The 24,894-nt window shown below is 48.4% G+C and overlaps 1 long non-coding RNA gene across 2 annotated transcripts in view; it reads right to left on the bottom strand.

Annotated features, from left to right (window-relative positions):
* LOC103347828 (uncharacterized) overlaps positions 1–24,894 on the bottom strand; it is a 316,501-nt gene that overhangs the window by 41,047 nt on the left and 250,560 nt on the right. For both annotated transcript variants that reach the window (XR_011386759.1, XR_011386758.1), the window contains exons 5-6: positions 1,468–1,882; positions 43–200 (exon numbers count right to left, since the gene is read on the bottom strand). This is a non-coding gene — a long non-coding RNA (uncharacterized lncRNA). The remainder of the gene's footprint in view (positions 1–42; positions 201–1,467; positions 1,883–24,894) is intronic.

Below are 24,894 nucleotides of genomic sequence, written 5' to 3'. Positions count from 1 at the left end.
GTTTTTCTCAGTAAAATGGATCAAAGCTCTAGAGACACCTACCTTTAGGCTGGCTGTGGAACCATCTGAGCCTCTCAGTGGAGCCTCCATCCTTTGCACAGTCTGAGTAGATGGTCATGAAGCTCGCTAACTGCCATGTCATTAAGGATGGGTATACAGTCAGTGCACTGTGCTCTTCATTTAGTTCTCTTCTGTGAAGCCTAGGTTAAGCAGGTTTGTGTTCTCTCTCCCTCCATCTCCCTCCCTCTCCCTCTCTCTCCCTCCCTCTCCCTCTCTCTCCCTTTCCCTCTCCCTCTCTCTCTCTCCCTCTCCCTCTCCCTCTCTCTCCCTTTCCCTCTCCCTCCCTCTCTCTCCCTCTCCCTCTCTCTCTCTCCCCCTCCCTCTCTCTCCCTCTCCCTCTCTCTCTCTCCCCCTCCCTCTCTCTCCCTCTCTCCCTTTCCCTCCCTCTCTCTCCCTCTCCCTCTCTCTCCCTCTCTCCCTTTTCCTCCCTCTCTCCCTCTCCCTCTCTCTCCCTCTGTCTCTCTCCCTCTCCCTCTCTTTCTCCCTCTGTCTCTCTCCCTCTCTCTCTCCCTCTCCCTCTCTCTCCCTCTCCCTCTCTCCCTCTCCCTCTCCCTCTGTCTCCCTCTCTCTCTCTCCCTCTCTCCCTTTCCCTCCCTCTCTCTCCCTCTCTCTCCCTCTCCCTCTCCCTTTCTCCCTCTCCCTCTCTCCCTCTCTCCCTCCATCTCCCTCTCTCTCTCCCTCTCTCTCCTTTTCCCTCTCTCTCCCTCCCTCTCCCTCTCTCTCCCTTTCCCTCTCTCTCCTTCCCCCTCTCTCTCCCTCTCTCTCCCTTTCCCTCTCTCTCCTTCCCCCTCTCTCTCCCTCTCTCCCTCTCTCTCCCTCTCCCCCTCTCCCCCTCTCCCTCTCTCCCTCTCTCCCTCTCACACTCTCTCCCTCTCTCTCCCTCTCTTCCTCTCACTCTCTCTCCCTCTCTCCCTCTTACTCTCTCTCCCTCTCTCTCCCTCTCTCCCTCTCTCCCTCTCACACTCTCTCCCTCTCTCTCCCTCTCTCCCTCTCACTCTCTCTCCCTCTCTTTCCCTCTCCCCCTCTCTCTTTCCCTCTCTCTCCCTCTTTCCCCCCTCTCCCTCCCTCTCCCTCTCTTCTTCTTCTGCTCCTCCCTCCCTCTCTCTCCCTCTCACTCTCCCTCTCTCTCCCTCCCTCTCTCTCTCCCTCTCTCTCTCTCCCTCTCTCTCCCTCTCACTCTCCCTCTCTCTCCCTCCCTCTCTCTCTCCCTCTCTCTCTCTCCCTCTCTCTCTCCCTCCCTCTCTCTCCCAGTCTCTCTCCCTCCCTCTCTCTCCCTCTCTCTCTCTCTCCCTCTCACTCTCCCTCTCTCTCCCTCCATCTCTCTCTCCCTCCCTTCCCCCCCACAACACTGCTTCTACCACACTATGAGTTAAATTCTGCCCGTGTCTGAGTGCCTGCATATCTTACATTATTCTTAATGTGAGCTTCTAGCTCCTGCAGTGGAGAGAGTGGGTGTCAGAGCTCTCAGTTCCCTGAGCACTTCCCAAATATATGCAGCCGGAGTCAGAGCTGTTTGAAGGACGGTTGTCTGTCTCTGCCACAGTGCAGGCTGCAGACTTGTGCTTCTGATGAGGCAGCTGCAGAACACGGAACTCGCTTATTTTCAAGCTGGATTTTCATTTTCTCTGGTTTCAACAGGGTGCTGTGTGAAATACCTACTCAATATGTGACATTTCCCCAGCTTGCTTTAAAATGAGAAAGGTAGATTCCCAAAACGCCGCCGAAAGGGTTTCTTGGTGAGGCAGGCAGGAGGCACTCAGAAGCCTGGTGCCCATCTCCAGGGAGGCTCTGAGAGGTGGACAGAGAGGGCCATCAGGAGCACCTGCAGGGGGAAGCACAGGTGCTCACCAGGGCCCAGGGGCGGAGCCCAGGTTTCGAGGAACTCTACAAACCGCTCTAAGCAAACGTTAAACTTGTCCCCCCCCCCCCCATCAGTTTCTGAGACATATCTGCTCATTTCTGCCCGAGAAAACGGGAACTCTAAAAGGGAAAACAAGCAAAGCTGCGTGGAGAATACCATGAGTCCTTGTGGGAGCACTGCTTCAGCTCCGTGCATTCTAGGGCTCCTGGTCCTCCTTCCTGGGTGCCAGGAAACACCAGTTCTCCCCCAGCCTGGGGCTCCTCCCAGCCATGGGATAGGATTCTTCCCTCTCTTGGGCAGGAAGCTCAGGGCTCTCATTTAGTGCTCACTTGAAAAAGCCACTTCCACCCAAGGCTTCTGTCATGCTGTCACCCACCACCATCTAGCAAATGATATTTGACTCAGAGAGACAGAAACAAACATTGCTCCCATCTGCTGGTTCACTTCCCAAACACCCACAGCCGCCAAGGCTGAAGCCAGGAGTCTGCCATTCAATCCAGGTCCCCTGGATGGGCAGCAGGGGAACCAACCAGCCAGCACTGCTGCCCCTCAGGGTCTGCATTAGCAGGAAGTTGGAGCCAGAAGCTGAGGTGGGCATCTTAACTGATGTCCTAACCATTAGGCCAAATGACTGCCCCACTCGTCACCTTTTCATTGAGTCCACCATGACCACATCTCTTATTGTAACCTGAGTCAAACACTCTGGGGAAATAAGCCAGCTGGATATCCACAATAAACATCACCAAAAATTACTTCAGTGGAAGGGGGGCAATACTCAGATGTTGGGGGAGGAGGCAATCCTTCCAGGGAGCACACACAGAACCTCAAAGCCAGAGGGGACCATCACGTGCAGTGTCTCATTTTTCAGATGGAGCATGGATGTCCAGAAAGGGAATGAGATTTGCCAAGGTCATCCCTCCTCCACCCCAGTCACTGGGCAAATGGACTGAAACAGAAGTGATCTGATTCCAATACGCTGCTCTTGCCCTCACAGCCACTGCACAGAGATGTGTTCTGCCGTGGGGGCTCTGGCCACCTCTAGAGATGCTGTCACAGCTACACTTCCTGTATCCAGCAAAACCGAGAAATGGGAAACTCCTTTTCTCCCTTTTATGATGTCTGTCGACTGTTCCCAAAGTCCCCGTTCACATCACAGTGGAATTTACCTTGCTGGTGAGAACGAACATTTAGGGACATGTAATGTTATCATCAGACATCGCTGGAGGTGTGCCTGTCACAAACAAGCGGGGGCCTCTGCATTTCCTAGGGAACCATGCAGGATGTAATTAAACACAGACAGAGCAACCCGATGCCCATAGCCATGTGCAGAATAGTGTTCATCCCAATTATCTTATGTCAAATTTCTTTCTTCCCACTCTGCCACAAGATTTTTTTTGAGGGGGTGGGGGAAGCAGATTCCTCTTGGGAATTTGTTGTTCTCAACTTGAAGCAACACTTCCTTGAGTAAAGAAGCCAAGGCTGCCATGAGAATAGGAGACAGAGAGAGTGCACACCTGGTGACCAAGGACAAGGCCCGTGTACTCGCAATAACCAACGCAAGTCCCTGGCCAGGGTCCTTCCAGATTCCCCAACTCCCACATCTCCACATATGAAGTTCAAAGACCTTGCCTGATCTACAAGGCCTTCCCCAGCCTGCCCTGCCTATGTCTCTGGCCTCAGCTCAGCACTTCCTGCCATTCACTTGGCATTCCAAAGACAGTGCACGGTCCCACAGTTTTCTAATCACCCAGCCTCTGTTCTGCCCTTGGTCCTCTGTGCACTTGGCCTTTCTATCCTCTACCTCTGCTTGCCTCCCCTGCCAGACAGGGGCCTGGACTGCCTCCTCTTGGCCATGTAGCCTACCTTTCTTCTTCCTGCAGTATAATGTCATTCCAACTGTTAGAAAGACCCGTTTCATTCTAGAGTACTTCAGTTTCCCTTAAAAGCTTGGGGGTCCCAGAAAATGTCCAAAGGGTTATTCCCCATGGGTCACAAACTCAAAGGTAGCTTCACAGCACTCTGCTTGTCTTTCCTTTTTTCTAAAGATTTACTTTTTTATTTATTTGAAAGGCAGAGTGATAGAGATGGAGAGAAACTGACAAAAACATCTTTTGTGTGATGGTCCACTCCGCAGATGGCTACAACAGCCATGTCTGGGCCAAGCTGAAGCCAGGCATCAGGAACTCCATCCAGGTCTCCCACATGCGTGGTAGAGGCCCAAGCATTTTGGCCAGCCTCTGCTGCCCTCCCAGACACATTAGCAGGGTGCTGGATTGGAAGCAGAACTGATAGGACTCAAACTGGCACTTGAATATGGAATGCAATACAGGCCTAACCTGAATGGCTCTTTGGTTTTCTTTTCTTTCTTTTTTTTTTTTTAAGATTTATTTATTTATTTGAAAGTCAGAGTTGAAAGAGAGTCTTCCATCCACTGGTTCACTCCCCAATTGGCTACAACAGCCAGAGCTACACTGATCTGAAGCCAGAAGCCAGGAGCTTCTTTCAGGTCTCCTACATGGGTGCAGGGGTCCAAGGACTTGGGCCATCCTCCACTGCATTCCCTGGCCATTGAAGAGAGCTGGATCAGAAGTGGAGCAGCTGGGACTCAAACTGGCGCCCATATGGGATGCCAGCACTGCAGGCGGCAGCTTTACCCACTATGCCACAGTGCTGGCTCCAGCTTTCTAGTTTTCAATTGCCTGTGCTCCATGTCCTGAGGGGTGACCAAGGTAGGAAGGGATTTAAATAAAGCCCAACTTCAACATCAGTAGTTGTTTCTTTCCCTAAACCACATAGTCCAAAAAAAAAAACTTTATTTGTCTGCCTCTCAGAAAACATTTTATGTCCATCAGCAAATGTTTCTCTCTTCTTGGCTCTTAGACATCGGGAGTCTCCCTAAAGCCGAGGGTCAGCTGGTCCTGGCCACTCTGGGGTGTGGCTAAAAGAAGTACTCAGAGGTCTGGGCTTTTCTCTAAGTGTTGCTGATGAGTAGACCCAAGTGGGCAGGGTGCGGCCCAGACATCTCCATGGTCCAAGTCAAATTCCAAGGTTACGCTTTGTTGACAGGATCAGAAAAGGAATCATCGGAAAAGTATTTCCTTAAAAATTCCTTGGCATAGCTCTTTACGCAATTATAGAAGCTGCTAGGGTTTGTTCAAAATCTTTAATCCACCCACGTTTCTCAGATGGTTTGACCAAGGCCAAGAGAGGCAAATTAACTATATCACGTTTCCTTATTAGGGCCAGACGCTGCTGCCTGGCCCCACCCACTGCCTCATCACACAGGGATCTGGCCTCATTCAATGCCTCCCAATTTAAACACAGGCATGGAGTCTCTGCCCTTGCCATGAGCCCCAAGAACAGCCACACACCTCCCAGTGGCAGCACCACAGCAAATGCAGCTCAGACAGGCTGCCTGACCCCAGCAGCAGTAAACTCTCCCACATTCCCAGAATGACAGTGGGACACACAGGGTGCCGTGCTGTCTGAAGGATGTCACCCTCATGCCCTCTTCTTCCTCTGCCCCATCTCCTTGAGCAAGACAAAATGAGAGGGGCTAGCTCCACAGCTCCACCATGGCCTGCGAGCACTCGTCTGAGAGCCAGAATGTTCTGCAGCGTGAATGTCCAGCAGGGATAACCACCAGAGGTTTTCATCTTTCAGCATGAGCTCCAGATAGACTTCCAGTGTGTGGAGCTATCTCCCTTCCTTAGGTGCTAGCAGCTCAATTTCTCTTCCCAGAGACCAAACTTCTGATTCTTTAGTCCAGAAATAGCAAAACCATGTAAGACCCCTGGGGTAGACCAGAACTTCAAGGCTCAGAATCATTGATTCCACAGAAATGGATCTGAACTAAGTGGAGCCACAGAGAAGACACTGGCATTGGGAGTCTGATAAGTGGCTGTTTCCCTAGAGAAAAAAGGGCAGTTTTGTCCTAGGAAGCACCATCACTGTGCCATCCAGGTACCTACAGCACACTCTCTTGTGTTCAAAGTACCTGGCAAACATGGTTCACTCACTAAACCTAACAGCATTTAGCCAGAAGCAGCCATCGGCCCTGCGGTGGTAGGAGAAGCACAGATGCCTAACATTTTTGAATATTTGTGATAGGAATGGGTATTCTCATTTTAGTCTCAAGTTAATTTTATGTGGTAGGCACTACAATAGTGGAAGGCAGAGTAATGCACACACACATGTCTACAACCTAACCCTGGGATCTGTGAATATGTTAGTTTACATAACAAAAGGAATTTGCAAATGTGATTGCCTTAAATAGCTTGAGATGGCATTTGTCATGAACTATATGGGAGGACTGATGTCATCACAAAGGTCCTCATAAGAGGAAAGTAGTAGGGGCTGGCGCTGTGGCGTAGCAGATGAAGCTGCCACCTGCAGTGCTGGCATCCCATATGGGCACCAGTTCGAGTCCCAGCTGCTCCACTTCCAATCCAGCTCTCTGCTGTGGCCTGGGAAAGCAGTGCAGGAGGACCAGAGTCCTTGGGCCCCTTTACCCATGTGGGAGACCTGGAGGAAGCTCCTGGATCCTGGCTTTGGATCAGTGCAGCTCCAGTCATTGCAGCCATCTGGGGAGTGAACCAGTGGATGGAAGACCTGTCTCTGTCTGTCTCCCTCCCCCTCTCCCTCTCCCTCCCTCCCTCTCTCTCTCTCTCTCTCTCTCTCTCTGCCTCTGCCTCTCTATTGCTCTGCCATTCAAATAAATAAATAAATATTTTAAAAAATAAAAGACGAACGTAGTAGAGGGAGAAGTGAAGAGGTCAAGTTGATATGGCTGCTAAATTGAGTACTGGAGGGGTTCAGAAGACACAGAATGGGGGCAGCCTCTAGAAATTGTAAGTAAACTCATTCTGCCCCAGAGACCCAGAAGGCACACAGCCTTATCTACCAGTTCTTAACCTATTGAGACCTGTTTGGGCTTCTGAGTTCCAGAACTGTAAGTAATAAATCTTTGTTGTTTTAAACCACCAAGTTTGGGATAATTTGTTACAATAACAATAGGAAGCTAATACAAATATCATCACCCTCATTTTATAGATGAAGAGACTAAAGTACACTAAGGTGAAATAACTCATTCCAATTCATATACCCAAAGATGGTAGATCCAAAACTTTCTGAACCACAGTTTGACACCCAGAGCCAGGATTCTTAAATACTATACTGATAACTAATAATTAAATCCAGGAATGAACTAAGGAACAAACATTAAATACTTTCACAGAGGTTGTAGAGCTTTGAGTTGAGCTAAAAGATGATACATAAACAATGATAGAGATCCCACAAGGATCAACATGGGCAAAAATCCAATAATATCTTTTGCAAGAGAATTACTATGACATAAAATGATCAAGGATTGCTGCTGTGAATACAAAGTGGTACAGTTACTATGGAAAACATGTTGATAGTTCCTAAAATTGTCACACGTAATCACCACATGACCCAGAAAGTTCACTCCTGGGCATATACTCACCAGGATTTTTTTCAGTATTGAAACAAACACTTGTACACTCAAAATAGAAAAAGAAGGCAGAAATAGCCCAATGTCTATCAACAGATGAATAGACAATTTGAGATATACACATACAATGGAATACTATCCCACTGTAGAAGGGATTGAAGTACTAGTACATGCAACAGTGACTGTGTGAAGGAACTTCAAATAGTTCAAGAGAGCAACCAGGCACAGAAAGTCACATATTGTTCAATTCTATTTATATGAAGTACCCAGAATAGGCAAATCTGTAGAGATGGACACAGAGTCCTTTGTTTCCAAGGGCTACAGGAAGGGGCGGTAGGGAGTAACTACTTCATGGACATGAGTTTTTATTTTGGGCGGTAGTATGAATATTTTAGAAGAAGACAGAGGTAGAGGTTCACATTCTGAACATATTATATGTTACTAAATTTTCCCTTTACAGTGGTTAATGTTACATTATGTGAATTTGATTTAAAATTTTTAAAGGAATAAATAATCATAAAGAAGGCTTTCCAGAAGATGCAGAACTTTACCTAGGCCTTGAATGACAGCAGGGAGCGAGAGACAAAGTAGAGAATGAGTTCCCTTTAACCCCACACAGAAGGCTTTATGGCATATCTAGAAGCTCCTACACAGTCAGCTCCAGGCTCACCTCACTTTACCTCCTCCATAAACTCCACCCAACACCCAGTGACTCCGCAGGAATTAGCAAAGACACTCTGCACATTTGCAGATGGTTTTATATAAAGTGTGTGAAAAAGAATATTTAGTGAAGAGCAATGTGCTAATATCAGAAAATCTGGGGCAAGTTCCAAATGACTCAGAAAGCCACACGGCACCTCCAATTAGTCTAGGGAGGGCTTGCAATCAGAAGATCCGGCTGCTTGTGCAGCAGGTGGCCCAACCCAGTTCCTGGAGGCACTCAAAGCTCTGCCTTGCAGCAGCCCAACTACCAGGACCTGCCTGGTCCTCCCCCATTAGCCTCTAGGACCCCCACCAAAGGCATAGGTCAGGGGTCCCAGCAAAGCTGCAGGGACCTAGAGGGGGTTACCCCAGATTCTTTAAGTCACCACACACTCACACAGCCTCCGGGGCAAAGGAAATGTCAGTGGGACTCCGAGCTGCTATAGAGCGGGGATGGACGCCAATACAAGCAAGACTTGCTGTCATGACCAGCCCCTCAAGGCATGGAACAGAGAGGCAGCTCTGAGAACTGCAAGATCAACCCATGTCTCAACCCAGTTCTCCTCCTCTGAGCTCCAAACCTTTCTGTGGGAGCCTCCTCTAACTACCTTCAGGCACATTGGGGTCATCTGGCTCCTCCTCATCAGCTGAGTCAGCCATCAGAGTTGGGTGGAAGACAGGTAGGGAGGAGGAATGGGACATGCCGTATTCTGTTTCACATTGCTTTCAGCCCTATGGAGAGAGCCGCTTCTGAATGTGAAGTGCTAGAACCCTTCAAGGAGGCAAGCATGTGACAGATAGCCTTGGCCTGAAACCTGTCAAGGCTGGGGACAAAGCCACCACTCACCTGTGTCCCTCCTTCCTCATGCAGGAACAGGGATGCTGGTGACGTTGTCCACCTCTTCACAGAAAGGTATCACCCCATCCATGCCCAGAGAGCTCTCCTCTGGAAACCATCCACCCTCCTTGTTCCCTACTCTCAAAGGATGAAGGTGTGTCACAGACAGCCTCATAACCTTTTCCCAGGTATGCCCTTCATCTAGCACCAGGCCATCAGTTCCCCCAGAGTAGAGGTCTTGGCTTATTCATCCTGAAGTCTCTCATTGAACCTGCCACAGGACCTATACATATACCCACTCATCAATCAAATGTTGGCCAATTATATTCTGTGTTACCTACAATGAAGTCCTGTATGATCTCAAGATTTGTATAGACATGTATTAAAATTGTCAACATTTGCTACATGCCTACTGTGTGCCAAGCAGAGTGCTGGGTGATTTATATTCACTTTATCCAAACCTTACAACTACCCTGCAGAGCAAGTGTTCTGCCCACCTCCACAATCTCAGCTCATTCTCCTCCAAGCCAAGTGGTGCTCACTCCTACCCTATACCCTTCCACCAAAACTGCTTTTTCTGTTGTTGCCAATACCTTCTATGCTATATCTGACCACAATGACCCCATCGACCACATCCCCTTCACATAATCTTCCCTCCCTTCACTTGGCATCAAGCTGTTTGTTTTCCTCCAAACTCCCAATTCTTCTGGTTACTCTGTTCCAGCCTCCATAAGAGCTAAGGTGGAAAGGTCTGGAGCAAAATTATTGAGTTCATACCAGGGTTCCTCCTTCTACTAACTATGACTTGGGCAAATTATTCAGTCTCGCATAACCCAGTGTATTTCACAGGGGTGTTATGAAACTCAAGGAAAAAAATTCCTGTAGCACAATTAAGAGAAAATCTGGTACACTGTAAGACTTCAACAAATGCTAGTTCCTTCTACAGTGACTATTTCTGCAATAATCCATTATTATTACACCATCTCCAAATTTTGAAGTTCCACAGAGTTTTCCGGTCCTTTTCTCATCTCACTCTCGCCTAAGGCAGCCTCATTCATCTCCTTGACTTTCAATGTCATCTATATGTTGGCATCTCCAAATTCATATCTCCGACCCAGATCTCACGGAAGCTCCAGACTCATTTATCCAATAGCCTCCCTGACACATCCATTTGGGACGTCTCAAAGCCATCTTAACTGACATGTATAAAACGGAACATTCCTCTTCCACTTGCCCCTCCTCTGTCTTCTTTATCCCAGACAATGGCATATCATCTACTGGGGACTTAAGAAAGAAACCCTACATCCTGGACACATCTCTTTCTCTCACCTCCCACACTGACTTCATTAGCAAGAAGCTTCCAATTTCACCTCCAAGATACATCTTCACTCCATTCCCTTTTCTGCATTTCAATTGCCATCGCCCTAGTCTAAGTTGCAGGTGCCCCTGTTTTAACTCTATGGATACCACATTCCTTCTTCTCACATACAACAACAAAGAAGGGTTTTTGTTTGGATGTTGCTCAATGTAAGTCAAATGGTAGAGGCAATCTCTGCTTATGGCACTCCAATTGCTTCCCATTGTCCATGAGAAAAATCAAATTCTTCAGAGTGGTCCTCAAGGCTCTTCAATATCTGGTCCCTTGCACCTCTCCAGCCTCACCTGGCAATTTTCTTCCTGGTTGACTAGTCTTGCTTCTCTGGGACTGCCTTCCGCCCCTTCCTGTATCATGGCTTCCTTCTGCAGGGCCGGCTGCTCTCTCTCTGTCTCCTGCTCTTAACCCTTCTGTGCCCTGGACCACATTTGTAACCTGGTACAGTCTGTAAAACCCTGCTTTGAACATTTTAAACGTAAAATGAAGTTGCATGGGATTGCAAAGGAAACCAATTCTATCAAAATAATCTGCTTTTATGATGCACCACTCTGGTGTGGGATGTTGAGAGTGGGGGGGGGGGGCTGTGCACGTCACTGGTGGGAAGACCACCAGGCAGTATAGAGATCTCAGTTCAGTTTTAATGTGGTCCTAAAATTGCCCCCAAATTCAAAATCTATTAAAAAAATACATTCGTGATATAGATATAACATCCTTTACCATGTGTTTACTAACAAGATCCAGCAATAGGGTCTAGTAGCTACTGTAATTGCAGTGAACATGATAGGAAAATAGCTGTGATTTCTATTAACAACATAGTTAGAGGCACTGCCTACAACCTTGTGAGATACAGTTGAATTCCCCTGTGGTTTAGAGCCTTGCTCTCTCTCCCTTTGTTCTCCACTGAGTGGTTCCTATTCATGTCAAGCCTAAAATGGCCTTCTCCAATCCACCAAGCTAAGTGAGCACCCTCTTGTTCTGTAACCCTTTCTCTGTTACACCTAAAAATTTGTTTCAAGTTCTTACAGCACATGCATTTGTTTGCAAGATTAGGATATTTCTCTGGCACTAAACTGAAAGATGTGTGATGACTGGAAACATGCCTGCCCTGTTCAGTGCCTGTGACATAGCTGGGAGTGGTTCAATGAAGGAATGAGTGATGGAGTGAATTTGCTCAGAACTGGTAGGCAATGAAGCATGGCTATACTACACCCATCTGTCTACTGCAGAGGTTTTGTTCTTTGTTGTGTCACATTGAAAGAAGGGTGCTTAAGAGACCATGTCTTCTCACACATGTCCCTTCTTGTACTATCTTCCAGTGATCTCGCTATGTAATTGAAAAGTTGTCTAGGTAACTTTCTTTAACTTGGCCTTCAGAAAGGCCAACTTTACCAAAAGTGGATCTGTTTACAATGATAGCTTTCCTTGAAAACTGATGGAGAAAAACTGGGTTCAGATCAGATCATCATTACTTTAGTTTATTGAAATGTTAAGTGATTTCAGAACTATTTAGGGTCTAAGAAATAGAAAACTCTGATCATAGTGATAACAATAATAAGCATTTGTTGAGTGTTCTAAGCACTTTCCACACTTTAGTTAATTCAATATTTTGTGGTTTTTTTTTTGACAGGCAGAGTTAGACAGTGAGAGAGAGAGAGAGACAGAGAAAAGGTCTCCTTTCCATTGGTTAACCCCCAGATGGCCGCTACAGCTGGCACACTGCACCGATGCAAAGCCAGAAGCCAGGTACTTCCTCCTGGTCTCCCATGCGGGTGCAGGGCCCAAGCATTTGGGCCATCCTCCACTGCCTTCCTGGGCCACAGCAGGAAGAAGAAGAGCAAACAGGACAGAACAAGCACCCCAACCAGGATTAGAACCCGGGGTACTGGCACCACAGGTGGAGGATTAGCCTAATGAGCCACAGTGCCAGCCAGTTAATTCAATCTTTACCATACCCCTACTTCATGGTTTAGGAACGTGGGGCACAGAGAGATCATGAATCTATGCAGAAAGCTACATCCTATCTCCCCTCCACTCACACATGGAATAACTTAAACCTTTCTCCACCCACTCCAAGAGCCTGGGAATCAATAACAATTTGATAACTACAAATCATTTATACAAATAGATTCTTAAAGGGATGATGCCTCAATCCATTCATATCAACTAATACACTGCATAGGATTAGTCACTCATCAGACCAACTAGTCTTCCACCTTAGAAATGAAAAAGCAATGATGAAATGTTCAGTGCTCAGACTCAAAACCTGGGGGCAAGGGTCATAACATTAGAAAGCCCAGAGCAGCAGGCAGGGGAGAGGAGGAGTTAGTGATGAAAGGACAACAGAGCTTAGTGACGTGGACACAGTCAGGACAGCATCTGGCAGTTTGAAGAGTCATTCAAAAGCATATTTAGATCTGAATGCATGCCCTATAGAATGGTGTACAAAGTCCAGGCTAATGATTCACAGCCTGGGATTTGGGTGTAGATGTGGGACAGGGTTGTCGATCAGTGAGGTGCAGATCATTGGGACTGCACCTTAGCAGACAATTGCACGCCTAAAGAGGGCATTCGGGGGGACTGGCACCATGGCTCACTTGGTTAATCCTCTGCCTGCAGTGCCAGCATCCCATATGCATGCCAGGTTCTAGTCCCGGTTGCTCCTCTTCCAGTCCAGCTCTCTGCTGTGGCCCAGGAAGGCAGTGGAGGATGGCCCAAGTACTTGGGACCCTGCACCCACATGGGAGACCAGGAGGAAGCACCTGGCTCCTGGCTTTGGATCGACACAGCTCCAGCTGTAGTGGCCATTTGTGGGGTGAACCAACGGAAGGAAGACCTTTCTCTCTGTTTCTCTCTCTCACTGTCTATAACTCCACCTGTCAAATTTAAAAAAAAAAGAGGGCATTGGGGACACAACTGCCAGCCAGAGCAGCTTCACTCCAAGTGCGTGGGCTTAATTGTAGCTATGAATAAGGCATGCCAGGTGTTCAGACCCTTCACCAACTGGGAGTTGCTGCTGACCCTGCCCTCTACCCTGGCTTGTTCCACTTCCCAGGCTGCAGTCAGCAGCCCTATATCTCACAGAGAAAGTCAATGGTTGCCCTGCCCCTGGACAAACAAGCCAAGCAGGCCTCTAGGAAACAGAGCCTTGGTTATTCCACTGATTCAAGCAAGGGACTGCCTTGAAAGCTTAGAACAATGCAGGGGACAGACCAGGATGGGACATAACTGTGAGTCTGTCTCCCCAGTGCCCAGGACACCACCTCCTCTATGCCTCAGCCCCAGCTTCAATCAGCTCTGATTGTCCTTCCATCCTAAAGACCGTTTTCTCAGTCATCTGGATTTGGAGCCGAATCCCCTGACCTCTAAGGACAGCAAATGTTGAATGCTAAGTCCCAAAAGCAAAAGGGGCAAAGATCCCTTCAGATTCATGGAAGATGCTCAGGACATGGCTGGCCCCACCCAGATACCACAAGCCCCTCTATTCTGGTGGGCATTGTCTAGAAAGAGCTGAGACCAAGGGAGCCAGTGGAACACACAGGAAAACCAAGGGGACAGGGATCCTGGCCTCTTTTAGGAGACACTGAATTCACAGAGGGCCTTGTCCAGCCCCTTCCTAGGATAGCAAGATCTGGTTTGCACAGCAAGTACTAAAAGTACACATCCATTTTTTTTTTTCATGAAACTCTTATGAGGACCATTTGAAAAATAAATTGTAAGAAGAACCCCCTTTTCTACTGGGAAAACATTGTAATTGGAAAGAAATTTCTCACCAAAGCAACACTAAATAAGAGAAAGAACACAGGGAACCTGAGCTCTACCCTGCAAAAAACCACCACCAGTGTCGCATGGAAAGGCTCCCTCATTGAGGACTTGTGAGGGTGTCTGTAAAAGGAATACCCCAGCCAGCTCCACCCCACGGAAATACTGAGGCAAGGGTGAGACAGAGCAACCAGTGCAAAAGCCAGGGAGCTCGGACACACACACAGCTGGCACCTTCAGAGAGCTCGGTGCAAGGCTGCAGAGCAGCCACCTGGGAGGAAACAGCAGCATGCAAATGAGTCCCAAGCTCAACCCTGGCCTGCAGGATTGGCTCCAGAGGGGCGAGTCCCCCACAGGTGGGCTCCTGTGTCCAGCTGACCTCCCAGGCACAAAGTGCTCTCCCCACACAGCCTGCGTTTGTCCTCTCCTAATTTGGGGCCATTTCTCCTTGTTGTTCCTACACTGATGACTAAAATTAATCCCTGGCATTTCCCAACAGCTAAATCATCATAATCAAACGCCGCAGCTGCCAGATCTGCTGACTCAAACCCCCTATGTATTCATATGATATTTGCCGGGTAATTACAGAATAGAGGTAATTATATTCATGACTCCATTACTTTCATAATTCCAGAGACCCAGAAATCACTAAAAAGGAAATTCCTTCAATCACAGCCCTAGCCCACCTCTTACCCTGTGTGCCTCTCCACGTCATTCGTCCCTCCTCTTCTCAATCCCTTTACACCTGACAGCAGCGGCTCCCAGGATCCTCAGCGAAGGGAAGACAGGGGAGGGTGAGACACACAGGAGGAAGGGGCACCTTTGGTTGCTTAGGACCACAAAGTTCTAGGTTCTCTAAACCAAAAATGGGGGGGGGGGCACCACCAGTTACTGTACAAGTTAAGCTTAAGTTTCCATGAGTTCTGGGGGAGCTCCACACAATGAGGATTCCCTTCATGTCACAGCCAATTTGCCAGGCACCTGGCATGTGTTCATTCAAGGACTCAGGTCCTCTGTCTCTGGCCCTGCCTGCTCTAAGTGCTATCTCTAATCAGCTGACAGAGGAGGAAGGACTTGTTAAGGCCCTTGGTCCAGAGACAACACTCACCAATTCTACTTTCTCATTCCTACTGACAACAACTCCTTGCAGTGCCCACCTGAGTGCCAGGGCACTGGTGGATGGAGCCCTTGCTGGACAGCCACCCCAGCATCAGCCCTGGCAAGGGACACACATCTTTGGGGGTTATCTGGTCACTTCTGTCAATAGGGCAAGGCCAACAGGGTGATGCCTCCATGAGCATCCCAGGATGTTTGTGAAATGATGGACAGCCACATGCTGTGTACTGTGCAGTACAAACTAAAGTGGAAAAACAAAATATCCTAAAGAGACAAGGACACTCACTGTCCCTCTTCCCATGACTTTGCCACTTACAAAGCCCCCATCACAGCAGTATACAAATGGGATCCTTGAGTCACTCCTGGGCAGTGTATTTAGACTCCTTTGCCTCATATCTCCTACTCCCCTACCCTACCTTTGGTTTGTGCAACAGTTTGACAGTGCTGCTTTAATGTCTGCATTGGAAGCCCTCCTTAGAGATTCACTGTCTCCCCATGGCCCACACTTTGTGCCTCATTTGTCTGTCTCTGCAGTTTAGTCCTCAGAGGCATCCACAGTAGGGAGTACTTACATGTGTTGCAATGGTAAGTGACGCCAGCAAGGACTCTGGTCACACTGAGCCTGGGGAAACTGGAAAAGGAGGCTGGTCAAGAGGGCAAAACTCAGGAGTCAGGGTACACTCAAGAGCTACCCCTGGGGACGCTTGTCCCAGGGCTGGTAGCAGCAAAGGAGATCTCATAGCAGTGACATTCCAGAACATGACAGGGTGATTGGGTCCCTAGCCTCTGAGCACTGCAGAAATCACAGGAAGGGCCCTGCAGCTTCTGGCAGACCTGGAAGGCTTCACTAGGGACTGAGATGGAGTCAGAGGCCACCAGCCAATGTCCCAGGACACAAGAGCAGAGGAAACCTGGCTGCTGGGAAGAAGTGAGGACCGGCAATGAGGGTAAGTCCAAGGGAAGCTTACACAGGGTTCACGAGCTGCATCCCATCCATCAGAAGGGCCTGTGAGCCAGACGTCACTGCCCACTGCCCAGCAGACGGGTGGTCCCCACCCCACTCACACATGGGGAATACACAAAGGCATTCTCTCCAGTTCTTAAAACTCCAACCGGATGGCTGTCCTACATTTCCCATTCTGAATTTTCCACTTCAGCAGTTTTCTTTTTTGTTTGTTCCAGAAAAGGGATAGAATTAAGTTTTATTGTGCTTTTTACACTTGAAAACTTTTACAACAACAAAAAAATACAGCTTTTCCCCAGAACCATTTTTGTGGCTGGTCAGGGCAACCCATGAGTGGGGACACAAGGGACAGCCTTCCAGCATGACAGTCAGGGGCCCTGGGTGAATGAGTCCTCTCTCTGGGAAAGTGAGGAAGGCAGGTCACAACTTCCAGCCCATGAATAAGAATTTTCCAATTAACAAGCCATCCTCCAAGGCATGATTTGCCCTTGTCAACTTTCTCATCTAGGAAACTCTGGGGATTTCCAAACACTGGTAGAGAAAGCTTTTTTTGTGTGTGTATCTGCGTATGTGCATATTAGATTTATTTAAATGCAATGTTTAGAAGCATATACTAATAAGCAATAATAAAGAACAGATGTGAAGGTTTTTTTTTTTTTAAACTCATCTTTAAATAGCCGTGGTGGCCATTGGAGGGTGAACCAACGGCAAAAGGAAGACCTTTCTCCCTGTCTCTCTCTCTCACTATCCACTCTGCCTGTCACAAAAAAAAAAAAAAAAATAGAAAGGAATGGACTTTTGGAGCTTTATCCTTTGTGTCCTGCTCATTTCTCAAACTATGTCCCATCTGTCCAGAACCTGATGCTCCTACAACCCAACCATGCAGTGCACACTTGAGAAAAGAAAGACCCTCCACAGGCAGCTGAGCACCCAGGTGAGAGGTACTCTTGTCCACTGCACTCACAAGGAAGCCTCTCCCTCTCTCATTACACCCGCACTTTAGTCATTGGTGAGCTGGGTTCTTAGTCCATAGCATTCCAAGGGCAGCTCATTGCACAGGAAGTGGGGGACTACATGGCTGGCTGGGAATACTGGCAGCAAGGAGAGGCGAGAAGGCAAGAAATCTAAAACCAGGCAACAAAGCTCTGAAACCACATTAGGCTGAGTTGTTAATGCCTGAACAAACACCCTGAGACATTGCAGGAGCCTGGGATGGCCTTGGAGGAGAGGCCCAACTCAAAGAGACAGAGGAGCGCATTCCAGTCCAGCAAAATTTTGAAACAAGCAGTTGGTTATGCTCCAGGCAAGAGTAGAGGAGCATAAGACTGAAGGCCATGTGTAGAAGGCAGGCGAAGCTGGTCCTGGAGGCTGTGAACAGGAGACAACCTGATAAGGTGCTAGGTGCAGAAGAGGATCGTAGAGGTCGCACAGTCACCGGGAAACCAGGGAAACCAGGTGCACCAGGACCGCGCTCATGCCAGCTCAGAATGGCAAAGCAGCAAGGGCTGGGAGACATCAACACCCACTTCCTGTTTCTCATACACTAACTCTGATTGGGGGCGGCTGCCTGTGATAGTAACAGCTCCATGTTCTGCCAAGCGGCCAGCATGACAGCTAGAGCTGGCCCTCAGACCCCTGGCCTCCCAGCCCAAGCACCTCCCCTGCACAGCGCTGCCTCCCAGTCCCTCCCTGCCCCCATCTTGTGAGGTTTCCAGCAACCGGCCCTGGCCTGTGTTGGGGTCAGCAGGATCTCCCATTACCCTCAGCTCACCTGGGGAGCTGGCCTCAACCATTTAGCCTCGACTGCAGCAGGCAGTGGGGCGCCTGCCCGGCTGGGGAGTGGGAAAGCTTCCTTAATCATGCTCTCAGAGCACTCTGAGATGCAGAGATGAAAGACGGCTGAGCAGAGCAAAGTACAGCCATTACAATCTCCATCTTCCTAATTGAGGAAAATGAGGTTATTTCCAAATCCTCTGTGATGCGATGGGAAATGTACTTGATAGGCCCACGCTTGTGGCGGCTGCCCCTCCCACAGCGACGCGGGGCTGAGACAGCGATGTGCCGTGTGTGTGTATGCACAGCACCCAGGTTAGAGCCCCAGCACCTGGACGTCCTGCTCCGGCTGCCCAGGGGTCACCCCAGATGCTTCAGCCCCAAGAAGGGCGGCCTTGACCAAACATCAAAGTTGAGCACCTTCCTGCAGCATGGAAGTCGTCCTCCTCGGCACTGAGTAATTGGAACAAAACGACCCAGGTAGTCTTGCTGTAACATCAAAGCTGCGTATAATAACCTCAGAGATGAATTCAAGAGTGAATACACTCACAGCCACTGCTCAAGTTTGAAGTATGCCGCAATTTTTTTTCAGCTTCAGAACCAAGCAAGAAGAAAAAGAAAAATCACCAGCCACAGCTTTCTTTATTAACCAACTGCCTCTCCTTTCAGACTGCCATGAGAGGTGTGGGTTCACAGCCTTTAAGTAATAAGAAGTCAGTCTAGGGACAACAGTGGGAAAGGGAGCAACCAAGAATAGGACTGGGGGTCAGAGGAGGGCTTCCCAAGGAAAAACACCATGAGTCACATTTCTGCCCATAGATGCAAACCCTGGCTCCTGCACAGGCCCCTGGCGCCCAGTGAGCCTCCATGAGACACAGACTGGCAAGGATCAAATCATCTGTGATGGGGACACCACCAGGATCAGGGTGCAGACCTGGCCATCTGCTGCCACCTCCAGGGAATGGCACCCTCCACGCAGGCCAGAAGGCAGAGGTGTGTACACGTCTGTGAACAGGACAGCTACCAGAGAGAGGGATCCAGAATTGGTTAACAAAGCTAATGGACAGGCCCCTTACTGCTGGACAGCTGAAGTCCTAGCACTTTACGGGAGCAAGTCACAGGCTCCCAGGTCTAGCAGGGACCCAGAGGCCAGAGCCAAGGGGACCCTAGGAGAGGACTGCCACATGCCCTGTGGCCAGTGTCTGTAATATGACAGCATCCTTTGGAGCACACTGAAGGCAGAGCCTTCGGACATTTCACTCCTCAGTGCCACCCCACACGATCCCTGCTGCTCTGCTCCCTGGCCCAGCAGGGCTCTTCAGCCCCACTCCCTTTTCCTCTCAGTTTAACCAAACTCTCTGGGTCTTCTATTCCCAGTTGATTTTAAGTCTCTGGTCCCTATATCACAATGTGCCCTGATATCTGCATATATATGGTTAGCCTTTTCTATAGCTACCATGCTGTAGAATTACACATCCAGTTAATGACAATTTATTCAACCCATTTCACAGTTGAGAAAACAAAGGGACTAAAGGTATAACTACTTTCTTCAGTGAGATCAGATCTAGGGGCACAGCATTGCCATAGTAACCGGTATGTGCACCCTTCAAAAATCAAGAAAACTTGAGAGACATTATCAGCCTCACACCATGAAGCAACATTGTTGAAATGCTGAGACCATGTGGCAGGGCTGCACTTCAGCCACTTCTTAAAACTCTTATTCTTCCCCCATATACCTATGGTCCAGTGGCACCTGGCTCCTCTTGTGGGTTGAATGATGTCCCTCAAAAAGACATTGAAGTTCTAATCCCCTGTGAATGTGACCTAATTTGGAAGCAGGGTCTTTTCAAATGATTGGGTTAAAATGAGACCATTAGGGTGAACCTCCAATCCAACCAGTGTATTTAAAATGGAGAAACTGAGGCACAAAGGCATTCATAAGTGGACACCATGTGATGACGAAGTCAGAGATCGGGGTGATGCATCCCCAAGCCAAAGTGCTCCAAAGACATCAGCAGCCACCAGGAGCTGAAGAAAGGCTGTGGGAATGCTTCCGCCCACAGCCCAAGGAAGGAACCAGCTAGCTCACTGGCACCTGCATCACAGGCTCTGGGCCCACAAAACTCACACAGTGAATGTCCGCTGCCTTGCTAGTGAGCAGCCCAGTCTGGGGTCTTTTGTGCAACAAAGAAATACACCCCCTTATATTCACTTCAACCTCAGTCCAAGGCAACAGGCCTCCCCCAGGACTCTAGCACAGGGCAGCATCAGAGAAGTGACTACACCCCTCCAATTACCTCCTGTGCACTGAAAATGGGTAAGGATGAGCTGGTTGCTGGAGAGGTTCACATCTGCCCTTTCATTCCAGGTCCTGTCCACCCTATGTGCTCTCCTGCATTGGCTCATGTGCTTTCTTTCTTTCTCCCCCCACCAAACATGGAGCCAGGGACCAGTGGAACAAAAAAGCCTGGGGCTCACTTGGCACAGAGGGAGCCCCCTTGTTACTTAGCCTCCTGTCAGTGGGGTAAGCAGCCCCCAAAGCAGGTACAACAGTGTCCTGGGAAGGCTCAGACCCTCCATCCCATACCCCACAACATACCCTGCTTGTCCCATGCCTACCTCATCAGTGGGCTGCCAAGGCAGATGCCTGCTCCCCAGAGCAAGCAGCCTTTGACAGCAATACCTGATGTTGGGGAGCCCTGGAGGGCACAGACCTCCTTGTCCCTCTTAGAGGGCTTCCAAGAACATTTCTTGATGCCCTGGAAATTCGCAAATTTGTACCCACTGTGTTCATAGGAAGTCACTGCTGCTTTTAATCACCACTTTGCCAAATCCATGGCCAAACTCAGAGGGTGTGTGGAAGTGCCTGACTCTGCCTCTGCCTCTGTTGCCTTCTGTTCCGGTTCAGGTATCTTCACCAAGCAAAACCGATGCCCTTGACATCCTGACAGCTCCGAATGAGGCCAAGGCTATCAGTGAGCAATAAAGCAGCAGTCAAGACAGGAATGGGACAGTCTGCATAGATACAGACGTCTAACTCACCATCCTTCTGCAGCTCGCTCTGCCTCCCCACCCTACCCCTGGGTCCTTCTGCTTGCCATCCAAGTTCCTCCGAGGTGAGGAAGGAGGCTGGCAAGTTCAAAGAGTGAGGAAGCAAGCGTCCCCTTGGACAAAAACTGATGGCTCAGGAAGCAACCAGGCTGAATAACATCTACAAGAGCCCCTGTCATGTCACAATTTTGACTTGGATACTCGATTTTAGAGTTTGTTTAATGTTGTGCTTATTGTGAATAGCATAGCCTTATTGGTATGATTTTGTGCCGCTGTTCATTTTCCAATGAAGAGGTGATTTCTTACACACTTGCAGTTAAGTATGCTTGCATCCCATCTCAGCCCGAGCTGACTTTCCTGCTGATACGCAGCTGATTGTATGCTATGCTCAACAGCTATCCCTGTGTAGCCCACTTCTCTCCCATGAAGGCTGCAATTTGATGCATTTTTTTTCTTTCTGTCAGCCCCTGCCCCTACACACGGGGCATCAGCACTCATACAGGAATGCAGCAAATTTAATGCAGGGGTAGAAGGGGAAGAAGCTCCTCCAACAACTGAAGCACCTGGAGACTTGTCACCCTCTCTAGGGCACTGCAAGCCTCTCCAGGTTACCTCTGAAGCACACTGGATTTAGGAGGGATTAAGAGAAACTTGAAAATCTCCAAGAATGCAAGGAAACAATTAATGACTTGGAAAATAGGACTCTTTGAGGTTGGTTAAGAATGTGGTCATAAAACAAAAGACAAGAACACTATAAGGAACCTTTGAATCTAGAATGAAATTGCCACATCTGGTTTATTTTTTTTTCACTCTTTTTGTTATTAAAGCAACTGCTGCTTCCCTCTCAGTCTCCTTCCCCTGGATTGCTACTCAAAGGCCCCCACTCCCACCTGCACCTACTTAGTGTTCATCAGCTCAGAAATCAATGTCTTTGATAGTGTTTCAGTGGTTCTAAACTATGCAGATGAACTATTCAGTGGAACATGACCAGGTAACCAAATAATGGCCAACTGTCCACCCATTATCTGCATAACAACACCAAAGCATCCTGCTCTATGTGGTGACTTCTACATTTTCCCCATCACAATCAAGTTTTATTTACCCCTGCTTTCTCCACACCCTACAATATACTTCACATCTGTCCCCCATCTGATTGCCTCTACTAAGCAGACCCTTCCTTCCCCCCTAGTCATGCAAATGTCTTTGTTCTGTAAGGATTAGCTCAAGACTCTTAACTCTCTGTGGATCTAGTTCTCTTCCCTCCTGTTAGTGCCTGGAACCAGTTATGCAACATGCCCCCAAAGCATTTAGACTTGTGTGCAATACCTTCTTGTAGAAAGACTTTAGACTGGGGCCAGTGCTGTGGCACAGCACATAAAGCTGTTGCCTGCAGTGCCAGCATCCCATATGGGTACCAATTTGAGTCCCAACTGCTCTACTTCCGATCCAGTTCTCTGCTATGGCCTGGGAAAGCAGTTGGAGATTGCCCAAGTCCTTGGGCCCCTGTACCCTCATGGGAGACCTGGAAGAAGCTTCTGGCTCCTGGCTTCAGATCAGCACAGCTCTGACTATTGCAGCCAATAGGGGAGTGAGCCATCACATGGAAGACCTCTCTCTCTCTCTCTCTCTCTCTCTCTCTCTCTCTGCCTCTCCTTCTCTGTGTAACTCTGACTTCAAATGAATAAACTTTTTTTAAAAAAACAAAGTTTATATGTTGAGCACATGGCTAAGATTCAATAAATATTTACCAATGTGAAGGACTGTGGCCAATCACTCCCTACTGCGTTTGAGAGTAGAGTTGGGGGAATTAAAATAGGATTCTTGTGGGTGAAACATGGAACACTTCTAATGCTTTCCCACTGGCTCTAGGTCCGCTCCATCATACCTGTCCAGCGTTTTGGCAGACATCCTAAGAGTCCCAAGAACTAATATAAGTATACAAGTTAGTGCTGCAGAAACTATGTCTGCTAACATGCTAAGCTCTTGTGCAGATGCTAGGAGTATACCCATCCTCCAGATCTCATTCCCACCAACATACCATGGCTCACCTTAGCTGGTACAGCTGGAGAGGCAGATTTGTCTCTGTTCTTTCTCGATCATGCATCTCTCAGAGTTGTCTATATTATGGCCCTCCCCCACCTGGAGCCCCGACCATGTCTATCTCCTTATCATAGGTCATCAGCCCTGGATACATGGGCCTCCACCCTAGTGGCTGATGGAACTGGCCCAGGTTGAGCCCAAACATTAATATTTCTGAAAAGCTCCATTTGTTTCTAAAGTGCAAGCATAGGAAAGAACTACTGCACAATACCCTTCCCTACTGCCACAGCCTGGGCAGAGGAGGTCCTCTATGATCCTTCCCTTGGCTCAACAAAGACAGACCTACCAAAGGCTTGTGAGCAACTCTGAGGAATGATAAAACAGGGGTGATGAGATTCAAATGAGATATGATATGACTGCACAAAAAATTCAGGAGAATTATTGAGCTCTCTCCAGTGTTGAGATTGACCAAACCCCTCTGAAAGAGAGTCCCCCTCCAGTCCCGTTTTTTACTCGCCACACACTTTACTCAGATCTTTCCAGCACTTCATCCAATCTATTCATTTCACAGGGAAATCCTTGAGACACTGTTCTTTACTTATTGGACTTATGCCACCTGGAAAACCCCCACTGGCGCTTTCAGATCAGCCCAGGATTGTGCATGCCACTTCACGTTCATTTCATTTCAAAGTCCTGCATCGGCACCTAGCAGCAGCTTTGGCCAAATCAACAAGTATTTTTCTCAGACCATCCTGCAAATCCTTCATACGCTGTAACACCAAACAGCTGCATGTCTTCTCTCCTGCTTCCAGACCATGCCTCGGGGTCCACCAATGCATCCTAAATACTTTGTCAAACAAAATCATGTGCCCCCAAGGGCCACCTGTATGCACCCAGAGACCCTGAGAATAACAGTTTAGCAACCCAGGCTGCATACCCAAACTAGTTAGGAGGGCTTTGAAAAATGACTTGTGTCTGGATCTTAACCCAGGTCAATTGAGAAATTCTGGAGATGGAGCACAGGAATGGTTGAGAACCACACTCACAGAAGCTTTAAAAGTAAAATATTTCCCTCCCTTGCAGCAGAAGTTCTAATACAGGGCACCTGTCCTTCTGTTCTCCATGGGCAGCACGGGGAAATATTTGAAGGTTGTTTTTTGTTTTTTGTTTTTTGTTTTTTTTTTGTCCCCTCTCCCCTATATTGAACAAACCTTTGGAGGCAGAGTAGGAAGGAGACATATTCATACTCTGTTACACAAAGAGGAGTAAGGTATACCCTGTGACAGGCTCACATACATCCTCCCAGGTCCACATGCTGGAGTCCTAATCCCAGTACCTTCGAACATGACTGCACTTGGAGATACAGTCTTTCAAGATGTGATTAAGGCTAAGTAGAGTCATTGGGTGGGCCATGATCCTTATAAACCTTAGGTGTCTTTATCAGAAGAGGCGTTGGGACACAGACACACACAAAGAGAGACTGTGTAAAGGTAGTCCCAAGACAGCCATCTGCAAGCCAGCAACAGGGGCCTCAGAAGAAACCAGTTCTTCCAATAGCTTGATCTTGCACTTGCAGCCTTCAGAACTGGGAGATACTAAATTTCTGCTGCATCAGCTACTACCCTTGCAAACAACAGTGAGCCCACATCTCCAAGAAGCCAGCAGCGAGAGCTTGAGACAGCCCCCACCCCCGCCCACACCCCAAGAAGACCCCCATGATTAATGACAAGACAGGAGCCGAGAGGCTGGCTCTGGACAGTTGTGGGAACTTCCTTCCAGAGCTCCGAGCACACAGGTATCTGTTTCTATCAGGAACACTTAGCTGGAGTTTCACTAGAGCCACACAATAAAAGCAACGAGACCTCTGCTTCTAAGAGCCCCA

This window comes from Oryctolagus cuniculus, chromosome 2, assembly GCF_964237555.1.
Source record: "Oryctolagus cuniculus chromosome 2, mOryCun1.1, whole genome shotgun sequence".
Lineage (NCBI taxonomy): Eukaryota > Metazoa > Chordata > Mammalia > Lagomorpha > Leporidae > Oryctolagus > Oryctolagus cuniculus.
The sequence above is the reverse complement of the archived record's forward strand: the minus strand, read 5'-3'. Positions and strand labels throughout refer to the sequence as shown.